This window comes from Mus musculus, chromosome 18 (genome assembly GCF_000001635.26).
Source record: "Mus musculus strain C57BL/6J chromosome 18, GRCm38.p6 C57BL/6J".
NCBI lineage: Eukaryota > Metazoa > Chordata > Mammalia > Rodentia > Muridae > Mus > Mus musculus.
The window spans coordinates 39,854,817-39,871,289 of record NC_000084.6 but is presented as its reverse complement, the minus strand read 5'-3'; the positions used below and the strand labels follow the sequence as shown (position 1 = coordinate 39,871,289).

The window sequence follows — 16,473 nt, the reverse complement described above, 5'->3', positions numbered from 1 at the left end:
ACCAATCTCACTGCTTCACTTGGCCATTGTTACCTGCCTTACTCATCATCCGGAACATAGTAGAAGCTCAATTATAATCCATATTGCATCCATCTTAATCACAAGTGACCATGTGTGTCACACTTCTAATGTTTTCTACATCCTCAAAATTGGCTTGTCCATTTCTAAAAGAGATCTCCCTGAGGCAGCAGCCAGAACAGTGCAGGGACATCTCTGAAGAGCCCAGGCCCTCCTGCAGCTGCTGAGGCTCCCACGGTGTCCAAACACAAAGGCAGCTTAGCAGAAGGGGAGCAAAGAAGGGGTCCAGGCACAAATGGGCAGGGCTGCTCACTAAACTCTCCACCTGTAAAACGAAAATCAAAGGCAAACAAGGTAGTGGGAAAGGATAAATCTTTAGATGACAAGAAAAAAAAGTGCAAACAAGAAAGGGAAGCAAAACAAAAACAAACAAAACAACAACAAATACAAAACAAACAAACAAACATAAATCAAACTTTTGGCAGCCACCCAAGAGACTAAAGACCCACCGGAAGAAAACAAAAATTCAAAAGGTAACCTCTGACAAAGCAAAGGAGAAAGAGGTTAAGTCTAGCTACTTGATAACATTCCACAGATGGGGAGTTACTGTCACCTAGTGTTCCATCCCACAATGCAGTGCATTTAGAGTGTGATAAATGGCAGAGTCACCATGGTGCATCCAATATATCTTGAATGTATTAACTTATTTCTATCCCTTGTTTTCAGTAGACCTACTTCCTAAAGAAAGCCACACCCTGGTCATTGTCAGCAGGACCCCTTGCCCTCTGTAATTTCTCTGGTACTGGTCATTCAGTTGTCCTAACGAATTTGATAATATGTTGTGAATGACTAGAAAATTGAATATACTGTATATGACATAAAACTGTGTCTCGGTGAGAGTCCAGTCTAGGGATTGACATGTGATGATATTGATAAGTCGGAGCCTCACGAGGAAAGCTCACCATCATGTTTGATGCTGAAACATTAACAGAACAACTGCCTCTAAAGCATGGTGTGTTGGTTCTTTCAACTTTACTGTTAAGGATCCTGTATGAATTGAAATGGCAGTCAGTGCACTGCCCCTTAAACAAATGAGTTTCAATACTAAAAGAAAAACAAAATATTATGCTTGTATTCTTTAATTAAAATCGCATCAACTCAGTCTGGGAAGATGACCCTTCACAATATTTGGTCTTCTAATCCATGAACATAGTATACTTTTGTGTTGTTGCAAAATCTTTCTTAGTGTTTCTCTCAGCACTGTTTTATAGTTTACAAAACAGATTTTTTTCTAGATGTTGAATATTTATAAATGTTTATTCAAATGGTAATTGTTGAGGCCTGCCCCCCCCCAGCAAAGCTGTAACCATTTTTTTGCATGCCTGCCAGCTATTTCATATTGTTGCTGTAACATGCCTGCCAGTCTTTGAAGCAGAAAAATAACTTGACTCAGAGCAGGGTCATGCTGACCACATACCCTGTTATGTTCTCTGTGTTATAAGGTTTGTTAATTTTATGAAATTCCACAACTATAAGCTGAATCTGGAGACCACTGGTCTGATCTTCAGAGCAGAGTGGTTGGCCAGCGAGCCCCAGGGATCCTGTGTCCTTGCCTCCCAGTGCTGCTAAACCCAGCTTTGAACCTGGATGTGGGGAGCTGAACTTTGGTCCTCATGCATACACAGCAAGGACTTTGCCCACTGAGCTACTTTCCAGCCCCCTTCCTGGCTTTTTGATGCTGCTTATACTCTCTGCCTGTAGTCCCACTTCTTCTGCCTGTAAGGACACTGTTGACCACATTGAGCCTTCCTAGATAACTCAAGATAATCTGTATTCTCCCAGTCCCACGGATGAGGAGACTGACAGAGAAGAGTTTATAATTATGATCTATTTGCAGGTGAGGACAACTAGGGCTCCAATAAGAGCTATGATATACTAATACTTGTTTTTCACTTTTATGAATGAAGTGCTTGTCAGGAGAGAGACAATGAAAGACTCACCCTTGATCACTTGATTCCTAGTTCAAGAGTGGAGGGAAAGGAGCAGGACCTGAGACTGTGGGTAATTCCATGCAGCCCTCAGTCGTGCTCTCTGACAGCTGGGTTCAGACTGAGCACTAAGCAGGGATTCATCACTGATACCTGCTGTAATATTGCATACAACTGTCATGTGTCCCCAATGTGCAATGTGATTTTGGGATGTTTATCTCCAGCCCCCCCCCCCCGCCCTTTTTTTAAAAAAAGTTTGCCTGTGGCTACATTTTTTGACATGGAACAAGACAAAGATAGAAGAGGAAAAATGTGAATAATGTACTTTTATTTTTCCAGGGGCCTGTCAGTAAGAATCATGCTTTGAAGTCTCAGTAGAAACTGAAGCTGTGAAGAGCAAAATCATAAAGTGAATTTTCAATGTTACCAACAGTAGCTTGTAAAAATATAGCATGTGCCATATAATATTTGCCTCTAAAATTTTATATCTGTGCTTATTTAGTATTGCGGCTAGCCAGCTCACTTCTACTGCTTACAGAGCAAAGTCTGAGATTCAAAAGATTAACATTAAAAAAGGACACCCACACATACTCACTTATATTAGTTCTTTGAAGAATGATATTTTGAAGATCACAGAAGCTACTTTTTTTTTTTGGTTTGGTTTTGGTTTTGATATTGACTTTTTAAGACAGGGTTTCTCTGTGTAGCCCTGACTCTCCTGGACTCACTTTGTAGACCAGGCTGGCCTGGAACTCAGAGATCCACCTGCCTGCCTCTGCCTCTGCCTCTGCCTCTCTGCCTCTCTGCCTCTCTGCCTCTCTGCCTCTCTGCCTCTCTGCCTCTCTGCCTCTCTGCCTCTCTGCCTCTCTGCCTCTCTGCCTCTCTGCCTCTCTGCCTCTCTGCCTCTCTGCCTCTCTGCCTCTCTGCCTCTCTGCCTCTCTGCCTCTCTGCCTCTCTGCCTCTCTGCTTCTGCCTCTGCCTCTGCCTCTGCCTCCCGAGTGCTTCAATGAAAGACATGTACCACCAAGCCTGTCAGAAGCTAATGATATATCTCATATATTTACAAAATTCTTCTAGTCAGCATCTCAAAACAAGTCTGTAGGTTGCACTGGGTAGATAGCCCAGTTGGTAAAGTGTGACCTCATGAATATAAGGTCGTGAGTTTTGATTCCTAAAACCCATGTGGGAAAAAAAAAGGGGGGAGAGCATGGAGTGCTGTGTCTGTGACTACAGCCCTGAGAGAGACAAGAGGAGCCTGAAAGCTCCTCAGCCAACCAGGCCAGCAGAATCCATCAGCTTTGTGATAGTGAGAGATGCTACTTTAAAAAGTGAAAGTGGGGAGCAATTTAGGAAAAGCACACAATATGACTTTAGACATCTACAGGGGTGTACACACACATGTACACACACATACACACCACATCAGTGTTTACATGCACTAAAAAGGGGAAAGAAAAAAATCTGTACTCTCTTTAGTCTCTCACCAACAGAAAATGTGCATATGCACTCAGGAGATTGACAATCTCTCCTTTGGTTGGAGTTTCAGGGCTAAGGAAACAATGGGACAATCAGCCCATTTACGCTGGCTCCAGCAGATGCTTCCCTCAGCTTAGCTAGCTGTAACTAAGGGCTTCTACTGTGCCAAGTACTGCACTCAGCATGGAGTTACAGAGATGATTGTGCGGGGCACAGCCTCTGCTGCCGTGGAGGAGGGCTGCGGATCCAAATTGAGGACCAAGAGGCACCAAGGAAGGAGCAATTTATATTATTTGGAAAGAAAGAAAATCTCTTTTAGAAGAAATGACACTTGAAAAAGATCTTGGCAGACAAGGGGGAAAGGGGCAGCAATTTTGTTTTTGACTGTGCAATGGCACAAAACTTCTAAAAGGAAGCCTGTGAGGGGGCTACTGCATTTGAGAGAGTATGGCTGGGGTCAAGGGTCAGCTAGACGGAGCAAAGCTTGCCATGAGCCTCACTGCCAAGGTTAAGCACCCCGCATCATCAGAGAGTGAGCAAGCGCATCAGGTCTCCCAAGAATGTGTCATCAATGACAGTGATTCTTAAAAAGTCTGCCAAGGACCCCGGGTTGTCTTTTTAAGAAGGAGAAGATGACAGCAGAGACTTTTTGCCACTTCCTGGCTCTGAGATGATGTTAGAGAGTTAATCTTAGGGAGAATGTGGAGGAAGCAACATGTCCCTGGAGTGTTTTCATAAAGATGAAAATGACACATACAGAAAGGGCTGCACAATGGTGGCACTAGGAATGGGAGGGATAACCGGTGTGCCTGGTCCCAGGGCTGCCCTAGGAAGGTGGACCCTCCCAAGAGGTGTACAAGAACAATGTGATCTTAACTAACCTGGCTCTGACCCAGGGGACTTCCTGCACATCTGCACTTCCTCTGCCGTTGTTCCTGTGGCTCAGGTGGTGCTGGCAGCTGCTCCAACTGCTGCCCTGGGTGCCCAGTATCGCTGCGGTGAACCAGGCAATGGTCTACTAAACCAAACCTCAACTAGAAAACATCAAACCAACTAACCCAGCAACAAGGCTTCTTCCATCCTCCTCCTCATCTCCCTGCCTGGCCCCACTTTTTGGTCACCTTTCATCATTCGTTTCTATTTGCACTTGGGTTTCCTTTGCCCACTTCTGCCTCTTTCTCCATTCCTCTCTCACCTGTCTTTCCTTCCTTAAAGTCTTCCTCCTCCTCCTCTGGTCTTGGCATTTACATACAGTGTGATAGATGCTGTCAGATCAGAGAGCTCAGAGGCTGCCCAGTTTCCAAGTAAGCCACTTTGCCCCACCCCCACCCCTGGTTTCCTCATCTGTAGCATTAAAGAAGTTGGACCAGAATGAGCTTGCAGTGTTCTTTCTGCCCGAGAGTCCCATCCTGTTACCTTTGTTATGTTTGTCTTTTGTGTCTGCTTTTCCTGTTCTAGCTGACTCATGGTCCACCTGCCTCTCTCATCTGTATCCCTACCCCACTGCTCAGTCCATGATGCCAGCATCTCCTTCAATGTCCATGTATCAGCTTCTGGCTGCTGCTTGTTTCCCCTCTTCTATTCTTACCCTTGCCCAATCTGCTACCCACACAGAAGGCAAAGTGACTTTTGAAAAGATAAATGAGCTGCTTCAGTCTCCAGTTTAATTCCCCCACACTGCTCCGCAGCCACTGCTGTCCTGTCAGCCTGCTCGTTTTCTTCAGAGCGACCACTGCACTAAGTTATATTTATTTGCCAGGTCCTTGCTTAATATGAACACCCTTTACAGCTTCTCCTCCCCACTAGACATGGCTCCCTGAAGGAGGGGACTTCGATCTCTGGTTCATACTGTGTCCTCATTAATAGCCAAACTTTGCATATTGGTAGTTTTTAAATAAGTCCTGGGGCAAGCATCACTTCAGCCTTGAACTTTTCTCCGCCCTCTGGGAAACTGCTGTCTTCCATCTGAAAGGCTTCGCACTTGGAAATGTTTCTATCTGGGGGACTCTTCCCATCCCTTGCCATCAGCCTTGAGACCTTTCCTTTTCAAATTTTTCCACCACCCATGTCTTACTTTCTCATGGGGTATAGTGCAGATGAATGCCAGCTAGGAAGCTAGCTTTTCTCTTCGTTCAGTTTCAGTCCATACAGATATTGGGTCATGTGTAACAGCACTTGCACTGTCGTCTAGAATTCTGACATACAGTATTAAGAAGTAAACTTCTAGGAGAATTCTATTAAAATCTACAAGAGCCCATGCTTGTTTCTGAGGGCTCTGTTATGAATGCTTGTTTGCTTAAAAAGCAAATCTTTTCAACAGGTGATGTTGTTAAGATATCTGATTCCTAGATAACAAGCCTAGACTTGGAGGGAGTTTATGCTTGGGGGGGGGCGCATAGAGAGAGCAGGGATTGAACAAAAGCAACATAATGCTAAAACCAAGCACTCATCACAGCACTGCTCCTTCATTGACTGCCTCGGAATATCACCCTGACTAGTTTTAATCATGTGACTTTTAAACGTCTCATGTTGTCTACTTTCTATTTCTCTAACGTTCTGTGGCTATTTCCTTCCATTAGAACATAAACTCCTTCTTGCTTTGCACATCTGACTTGCCACCACAGGTCTGCCTCATACACAGCAGACACTCATCAGTGATTGCTAGATGATTGAATGGATGGATGGATGGATGGATGAATGGATGGATGGGTAGATGGATGGGTGGGTGGGTGGGTGGATGAATGGTTTGATGTTAGAGTCTGAGGTTATTCTGTGCATAGAGCTCTGTTTTTGAGATGGAGGAACCTCAACAGTGCATCCAGTGTTGGCAAAGCTTTGCTTTTGGAAAGTTTTTTTTTTTCCCAGCAAATAGCAAAACCTGTTCAAGATTGGTTTTTTTTTTTTTTGCACACACACACACACACACACACACACACACACACACACACACACATATATATATATATATATATATATATATATATATATATATATATGGGTAGAGATGGATCAGCACGTACCACTTGTTTTTCCATGTACATTTATAGTAGAGTTACTGAATCATAGACTTATATAGACTTGGTTTGACTAAATTGTGCCAAGTGATTTCCCTGAACATCTGCTCAGTCAGCAATACCAAAGGAGGTCAGGGTTTCCAAAACCACCAGCTTTGAAAGTGTCCTGAGTTTAAGTTTTTCCAGTTAACTAATACATCATAGCCAAAGCACGAGTGAACATGGTTTCCATGCTTACAGTCTTTTTAGCACCTTTCTGGGGTGATCTAGTTATATTTTTGTTCATTTGTGGCCTGTCTGGGGTTGTTATCTTGACGGTATATAAGATTTTTTCTGATATAACATTAATCAGAAATATCTTGCCAATTTCAGGTTGGTGAGAACTTTCCCACTTACCATCTAGGTATTCATGTTGCCCTTCACTAAACAGAAGTTATCACCTTTAAGATAAATGCAGTAATCTTTTAAAGAACTTTCTCACTGAGCCTTTGACGTTTTGTTCAACGAGCACTTTCATACCTTTGGCAACAAAGATATTCTTCTATTGCATTGCCAGAGCTAGGGATTCTGTGACTGGGATAAAAGCTATAGTCAGAAGCAAACTTGAGGAGGAAAGAGTTTATGCCAGCTGTAGGTCCAAATCTCAGGCCATCACTGAGGAAAGTCAGGGGAAGAATTCAAAGAGAGGAGGACCCTGGAAGCAGGAGCTGACGCTGAAACCTTGGAAGAATGCTGGTTAGTATCTCGCTCCTTTAAAGTCAAAACAACAAATTAAGTGCTTTATTATTTCAAGAAGGGAAGAAGTAGAGTGTAATCAAAGTAAAACAAAATCAAACTTCAGTAGTGTAAAAGGCTCAGTGCCCAAGACACACTCATTATCTATCCTCCGGGCTTCTAAGAGCTCTGTTTCTCCAGCTCTGCCATCCATAGCACAGGCAGCTTGTCTTGTTCCATACCTGTCGCTGTCCTTGATGGTCACGCTATAGTACTGGGATCTCCATAATGCTGGGGCCTTTGCCGCAACGGAGTTGCACTCTCACCAAAAGCTTCTCCTGAGAACTCTTTAGGGACTCTGACCCTGTCACATTGTATCAAGCCTCAGCTTCACTCCATGACACATTCAATCCTGGTTCTTGTACTTCAACCAAGCCTTCATATTAACCAGTGGCTTGTTCTGACCTTTCAAGGTGCCAAGGCTCAGCTGTTCTCCTTAACCCCTTCGTGCCTTCAGAACCAGTGCCACCTGGGAGATGCTTACACAGTATCAAGATCAGCTGCCCACACAAGTTATAGCCTTGGCCCCATCTAGACCTTAGCTTCTATGCACGGACTCTGGGAAAACACTTCCCAGAAAAATGTCACTGCAAAGGCACTGGTCTCTTCTTAATCACATCTGCTTCTCAGTCCCAGCTGACCAGTATCTATTGTCGCAGCAGAGCAAAGGTTTCACTTTAGTAGGTCTTAGTTCAAATTATCACACAAGGGCCCTAGTAGCACCTTTGGTTTCCTCTGAAACGTCTCAAGACAAGCCTCCATTCTCTACATTGTTTTCAACATTCATACCTTCTAAGCTTCCACTGAACATATCATTAAGCTCTGAGCTTAATGATTTTTTCCGGCACAAGGTCCAAATACTATTGAAATCCTCCCAGAATATATGGCCAGCTCTGACACAGCTAATACCTCATGACTCTGCCATCAATTTCTGTCTTAGTTAGGGTTTCCATTGCTGTGATAAAACACAGAGAGTGAAAAAAACTTGAGGAGGAAAGGGTTTCAGCTCACACTGCCACATCACCTCCCATTATCAAAGGAGGTCAGGACAGAAACTTAAGCAAGGCAGGAACCTGGAGGCAGGAATCGAATCGAAGGCCATGGATGAATGCTGCTTACTGGCTTGCTCCTCATGTCTTGCTCAGTCTGCTTTCTCAGCACCCAGAGTGGGTTTTTATAGCAGCACAATGGGATGGGCCTAATATATCCAAGATACACACACACACACACACACACACGCACACACACACACACACGCACACACACAAACTTGCCCACAGGCTAACCTGGTGAGGGTTGCTTCACAACAGAGGTCCCCTGTTCCCAAATGATTCTAGCTAATGTCAGGTTGACAAACCCTAGCCAGCATATATGTTTATCATCGTATATTTAGCAAATATATTTAACATATTCCCCTATAGATTTAAATACATCTAGAGTCTATCTCTACATACAGCGTTAGGAAGAAATTCAGTCTTATTTTCTCTAGACACAGTGAAAGATTTGAAAACATACATTTTTTAAAAAGCACAATATCCCTCCCAGAAGAGATAGAAAAGAGGCAGGAAACAGATTCCCGGAGATTCACAGAAAATGCCATAGAAGCAAAGTCCAGAGACTCCATCTTATCCACATAAAGCCTTTAAGGAAATACTGAAAAGTCAGCCACAAAGTGTACTTCTCTTATAAATAAAACTGTCTTAAGGAGAAATACCCCAACAGAATATAAATTCTCCTATGCAAATTGAAAATGTAACATATATTCTACCAGGACATTCCCAAGTGGGAGAGAGAGAGTTTCACTAGTATAGAAAAAGGAGATGCCAGAGAGGTGAAGCCAGCACACCCATAGGCAGACAGCTGAGACTTGATGGTACTAAAGGTGGACCAGTTTTCATTTCTGACCTTTAAAGATAAAAATCAACCCGTTTCGGAAAGGCAATTACTTCCCAGCGTCTGTGTCTCAGCATCTTCTATTTCCAGTTTATTATCAACTGAGTACAGTTGATCCAAGTGCCTATAAATAAACCCAGAAAGGTCAAAAGTCCATAGGAAATAATGTAAACAAATTATCAGCAGATGCTTGACTTCCAGGTGTGATAGATGATAGATAGATAGATAGATAGATAGATAGATAGATAGATAGATAGATAGATAGAGTTGTGTATGTTGTGTGTGTGTGTGTGTGTGTGTGTGTGTGTGTGTGTGATTGCATGTATGTTCATGGGCTGAGGATGTACATCTCTGTGGAGGCTAGAAGACAACCACAGGTGTTATTTCTTGGGGGTTCGTCCTTTTTGCTCTGTAAAACAAGCAGACAGAATAACTCATTGACCTAGAGTTTGCCAAGTACACTAGGCTGGCTGGCCAGGGAACTCCAGGAATCCAGCCAACTCCATCTCCTGAGACCTGGGATTACCACCACCACCACTCCTGGCCTTTTTATGTGGGTTCTAAAAATCATACTTATAGCTTCATATTGGTATGGCAAGCTCCTTACTGATAAGCTGTGCCCCGAAGCCAGTATTGTGTTCTTATGTTTTATTATCTCCATTGTATGAGGAAACCAAGGTTTGCAAACAACAACTAAGCCACTGTAGCCTAGTACATGGAAAAATAGAAATGAGGATTTGAGCCCAGGATGGGTTTAACCCAGGGGCCCTGGATCTGTGCCCCATTGCCCACAGAAAAATTGTAGGCAAAGGTTATAGCGCAGAGAGTTTGACTTGAGTTGTATCTCCATGCACAACTATTTTTGCAAGAATATGACTCACTCCACCCTCCATGTATTTCAAGTCTAGGGATACTTCACATCACTCAGTGTGTGGAGAAGCTGGAGTTTGTGTTTCAGTGGGAAGAGCCCCTATTCTGAAGGCATTGGCAAGAGAAGGACTGGCAGGTACATTAAAGATGGTGTTTTAAACTCCTACTGCATTAAAAAAAAGTATTCAAGGCTAAACCAAAAGCCAAATAATGTCCCTGTGAGCTTTTGTTTCCTGCCTGCCTTTTCCTCCCACTGGGTAATCAATGCTTTTGACTGGTCAAGAAAACACCAGCTCTTACGAACCATTTCTACAGATTTGAAAAGAGAAATATTGTTTTGCTCTCCTTTTCCCTTAAGATTTTCTTTTTCACTGTTTTTCTTGCCCTCGACCTATGGTCTTAGAGCAATTTCATCTGTAATGCATACTCCCAACCACAGTAAAGCCACAGAAGAACCTGGAAGGCCAACTGACAAGCTAATTCACAATAAAGGTGATTATAGACACAGAGAAGCATATTCATGCACATGCACACACACACTCACACACACACACACACACACACACACACAAAACCCCTGAGAAAGATGTGCAGCAACTAATACTTTCCTACACTACTTGAGGGAATTCAAAATGTAACAGATGCTTTGAATTTGGTAAATTCTTATATGTAGATTTATCATATGACCCAAACAATTACATTCTTTACCCAAATTTAAGTGAATATTTATGCTCACAGGAAATCTGTAGGCAAAGCTCTAAAGTACTCTTATTTATAATGACCCCCAGTTGGGACAATCCCAAGAGAACTGGAGAAATAATAAATAAGTTGTCTGTCCTTTTTAAAAAATATTTTTATTAGATATGTTCTTTATTTACATTTCAAATGTTATCTCCTTTCCTGGTTTGCTGTTGCAGTGAATTCACCATAAAGGTGTCATGGCACTCGACCATGGCATCAGTGTATTCCTCTTAAGCCAGAAAAACGGGTTGCCTTTACACCCCATCCTTAGCATGCACTGGATTGTCCTTAGGTAAAGCATCAGATCTCCTACAGTACTACATGAGTAAGTGATTCCCCTTCAATCTCTTTTGTTGCTGACTTCATCAAACAGGACTTCTGGGTTTCGAGTTGTCAAGCTTTTAACATTAGATCATGTCAATCTTTACCCAAAATGAGCAGGGTACCAGCTTAGGACCTTAGGGAGACACCTCATAGGGCAACTTCACTTTTCACATTGGCTTATACAGGCTTGTTGCACAATTAAACTAATAATGTAAGGCTTCCTTTTCAATAACTTTTAGTTAAAAGACTAAGCGGTTAAATGAATTATGTTACTAATAAGGATAATATAACTTGCTGTGGACAATTTGACAAAAATTCCAGACATAATTAAAATGACCAAAGCTTGGGGACTATAGTCACAATCAAAGGTGCCATGGATGTTCTTTGCAGTCACATAGAGTCTTGGCCTTAATTCTGAAGGCCCTTTGTAAATGTATTGGTTCATTCAGACTTAACCCTCTATAATCTATAAATTAATTTGGAACCATCCTGATTATTTACCTGTACTGGACCATCCACTGAGTGACAGTCCCACCTTTGTGTGGAATGCCCCCGACATGCTTGATCCCAATATCCACCACACAGACAAATGTCCTCTGGAGAGATCAGAGCAAAGAGTTCAGGGTCCTATGGAAAGCAAGCACTTATGTGGGAGAAATCCTTCTAGAGATTATTTCCTCTATGAAAGGAAAATAAAATGGAAGAGGAAGGAATGGCTGCTTTGGCACAGGGTGGCCTTCAAATGACTCCCACCTCTTTCAGCATGTTTAGACCAGTGGTTCTCAACTTTCCTAATGCTAGACCCCTTTAATCCAATTCATGTTGTGGTGACCCCCCTCCCCACCCCCAACCATGACATTATTTTTATTGCTACTTCATAACTGTAATTTTGCTACTGTTATCACTTGTAATGTAAATATCTACTTTGACTTATCTTAGGTGACCCCTATGAAAAGGTCAGTCCACCCCAATGGGGTGGCAACCCACAGGTTGAGAACCACGGTTTAAGCTGATTCTCTTTCTGTACAGTTTACTATGGAAGCAATGCCTCTTGTCCTAATGCACTGAGGGGAAAAAGCCTTGCCTTTGTTTGGCAGAAGGCCTCTTCCAAGTAGCTTCCTTCTGCAGCTTTTACTGAGAAAGTCAGGTCAACTTCCTGTCTGGCTTCCTCTAGTGAACTTTTTAGTACCTGTTCTTACCTTTTTGAAGCCTTTCTAGGAACCTGCCTGAAAACTTCTATCTATACTTGTTTGATATGCATTTGCAAGAGCATTTGTGAACCTCTCCCTTTTAATGAATCTTCTACCTTACTTTCCCTCTCTTTCAAAAGTGACAATTGATTTTAAAAATATCTTTCTGATTATTCTCCACCACTGAGAGTACCAAATGGATTTCTGGCTCAGCAAAATACAAGATTCAGAAGACGAAAGTGAAAAAGATTAGAAATTGTGTATATTCTTTCACCTTTCTGGAGTAATATATTATTGTATTGGTGAATAGCAATTATATTACTAGTAACATTGTATCACTGGATGTATGAATACAACATATTTATCAAGTGTTCATTGTATGCAGGAAAGCATGCTACATTTCAGTGGTAAAGTGATAGGAAAAGTCATAGATTCTGTTTTGGACCAAGAATTATTGTACAATAAAATATATGTTGTCATTCATACCAAACAGGATATACCATTGGGTATATATAACCAAAGAGAATCAATTTCTCACATATGGCACCAGCATGTAGCTTACTGATAATGTTAGCTCTGAATGCAATGAAATAATATTTATCAATTCTTCCCTGAATGAATAAATAAAGAACAAAGCTAGGGAGAAAAGAATCTTGAAAGCTTAATTACAATGATATGAATTAGGCATTTTGGTAGATCCAGAAAATAATGAAACATGAAGAATGAGGAGACCTATTAGAGGTGTTGTTAAGACTTTAATCAAGAAAGCCCAATCACAAAGGAACTCACACAGTATGTACTCACTGATAAGTGGATATTAGCCCAGAAACTTAGGATACCCAAGATATAAGATACAATTTGCTAAACACATGAAACTCAAGAAGAACGAAGACCAAAGTGTGGACACTTTGCCCCTTCTTAGAATTCGGAACCAAACACCCATGGATGGAGTTACAGAGACAAAGTTTGGAGCTGAGATGAAAGGATGGACCATCTAGAGACTGCCATATCCAGGGATCCATCCCATAATCAGCTTCCAAACGCTGACTCCATTGCATACACTAGCAAGATTTTGCTGAAAGGACCCTGATATAGCTGTCTCTTGTGAGACTATGCCGGGGCCTAGCAAACACAGAAGTGGATGCTCACAGTCAGCTATTGGATGGATCACAGGGCCCCCAATGGAGGAGCTAGAGAAAGTACCCAAGGAGCTAAAGGGATCTGCAACCCTATAGATGGAACAACATTATGAACTAACCAGTACCCCTGAGCTCTTGACTCTAGCTGCATATATATCAAAAGATGGCCTAGTCTTTATATGCCCCAGTACATTAACGCCAGGGCCAAAAAGTGGGAGTGGGTGGGTAGGGGAGTGGGGGGGAGGGTATGGGGGACTTTTGGGATAGCATTGGAAATGTAAATGAGGAAAACACCTAAGAAAAAATATTTTTAAAAAAAAGAAAGAAAGAAAGCCCAAAGGTGAAAAACAGTATATTTACAAAGCTTTGGATTTTTAGAACCAGGCAAATCAAATTGCTCAGTGCTTTTACAATAAGAAACAAAATCATAAATAGTTTGTTGGTTTACTACCATGGAAGTGATGTGTGGAAAAGATGCACATTGGTCTCTAGATTAGAAATGAACCAACCCAAATTTGATTGTTCACAGTAATTAAAGTCATTTAGAGCTGATAAACTTAACAATGTTAGAGGCATTTTAAAATTGAGAATTTTCTCCCAACCAACTTTGCTATCCAGTTATCATGAAAGAAAGTTATAGACCCAAAACATCTTCTACACTAGGAAGCTTCTCTCTGGATTTGTGTGGAAACACACACACACACACACACACACACACACACACACACACACACACAAGTTCGTTGCTGATGTCTGAAACAGCATAGTACCCTCTCTTGCGATGGCATGAGCCAGCCATTTCTATCACTTTTTCATTCTTTTGGGGAAGAAAGACTTGGGGAACCCTAAAATTAAGGCCAAGACTCTATGTGATCTGTAGAACAGCCATGGCTCCTTGATTGTGACTATAATGTGACCAAGCTTTGGTCATTTTAATACTATGACTGTGATTTTTGGCAAATTGTCAGCAGCAAGTTACATTTTCCTTATCTATAACATAGTTGCTTAATATTTCAATTCATTTGCCCACCTCATCTTTTAACCAGAAGTTATTCAAAAGGAAGCCTGATGTTATTAGTTTAATTGTACAACAGCCCTGTAAACAAATAACTGTAAAAAGTGAAGTTGCTTTATGAGGCGTCTACGTAAGGCCCTAAGCTCGTCCCCTACTTATTTTGGGTAAAGGTTGAAATGATCTAATGTTAAAAGCTTAATACCTTGAAACCCAGACTTCTGTTTGGTCAAGTCATCAACAAAAGAGGTTAAAGGGGGTCATTTCTTCAGCTAGTAGTAAGGGAGATATAATTCTTTGTCTAAGGACTCCCAGGAGCGTGGATGTGTGTGTTAAAAATGGGATGCAGGGCTGACAGTTTTTCTGGTTACAGGGACTCTATGGGGCTTAGAGGGAGTACATTGATGTCACAGCCAAGTGCTATGGCACCTTTTTGGTAAATACACTGCAATAGTAAGTATGTCACAGTTATTAGCCCCCAGAAAGCCCTTCTCATGCATGCACCTAACACTTCGGTTTCCACATTAAAATAGACATTAATGATTTTCATGGACATTTCTCCATTTGCAGAACAATTCAATGTGTGATGTCATTCAACCTTAAGAACAATTTTTTATATAATTTATAATAGAAAGCCATTGATCACTGAAATGAATTCTCCAGAGAAGGGCTATCTCATGGGTTGGAGTTTCAGCACTCAGATATAAATAGAAATAAGGAAAATTTTCAGCTAATTAGGCCAAACAGACAAAACAAACCATATTTACCTCAATTATCTGAATTCTGGCTCACCACGATTAACATTTGGCTCAGAAATTCTAGTCTTCTCTTTTCTAGGAACAGTTGTGTTTTGTTTTGGCTTGGGTTATCTGGCTTTTTGCCTGGGTTCTCTCATCAGTGACTGCCACAGTAGGGTTATTCAAAGAAGTATTTCATAAGCACAGACTAAGGAGAGGAAAAGAAGGAAGGGAGGGAGCCGAGTGAGGAACAGAGAGAGCAGTCGGGGGTGGGGGTGGGGGTGGGGAGAATGGCTCTCAGTGAGTATCCACCTAAGAGCTGATCTGAGTCAAAGGATTGCTACTAAGCCTTGTCTCTTCCAGGTCCCTCCTGCCCTGCAGATAGCTGGATTAACATTTCCCTCTACCCCTGAAGTGGAATTTACAGTGTCCATGCATGCCCTTCTAAGAGGACTGTAAGACAATCTGACGAGAACACGTTCCCAGAAGCCCTGTACTCATAAGTCCATTACTTCAAATGAGGCATTGCTCATTCTTGGAGATCCAGTAGGAGGCCCTGACCTAGTAGGAAGTCACAGCAATCTGGGATTCCACAGAGTCACAGTCATGTGCAGCTTGATCCTTTCTGGTCTCCATGCCTTGTGCTGGTGAGTGTGGGCATCCAGAGACATCCTTCTCCGTTCCCATTTATATCCTAATAACACCCGGCCAACCCCTCTGATTGGGGCTTAGTCCTCTGATTTGGCTTAAGGCCATTTGATTCCGTTACTTAAATCCAAACATTGACCACCAAACAAAATAGAATAAGATATTTTCCAAAGAATTGAAAAAGCTTTACCTTGAATATCCAGCTTGGCTATTTGGATACCAATAATTAGAAAGGTGACCCAGTGACCCCAAAATGGTGGGGCAAGCCTCTCCATTGTCTGCTTCATTGTATTTACCGGCATAGGCCCAAATAACACAGCTTTCTGTGTTTGTGCTAATGAAGGCTTCTCTTCTTTTTGAATGTTTTTAATCCAGCACCCACAGAAATACTGTAATCCTTACAAACAAGAGAGTTAGCCCCTAGAACTTCTCCATTTAACTAAAAAGCCTCTTGAGTCGCTTCATGGACACGAGGCCTGTGTGATTCTTCTGAGTTTAAGGGCATGCTGGCAGAATAATATCTTTAGTTTGTAGTTATAGAATCTGTTAGAGCTGTCCTTAACTCCCCATTCAGAGCTCATAGAATCTATGAAAGTCTTTTCTTTTTTCTTTAACTCAACACTGAAGAAATCCTGAGCTTGCTGAGTTT

General features: G+C 41.9%; 1 long non-coding RNA gene across 1 annotated transcript in view; it reads right to left on the bottom strand.

Annotated features, from left to right (window-relative positions):
- Window positions 1-258: 258 nt before the first annotated feature.
- The window catches only part of Gm41707, a 66,193-nt gene continuing 49,978 nt past the window's right edge, over window positions 259-16,473 (bottom strand). The window contains exon 4 of the long non-coding RNA XR_877346.3: window positions 259-343. This is a non-coding gene — a long non-coding RNA (predicted gene, 41707). The remainder of the gene's footprint in view (window positions 344-16,473) is intronic.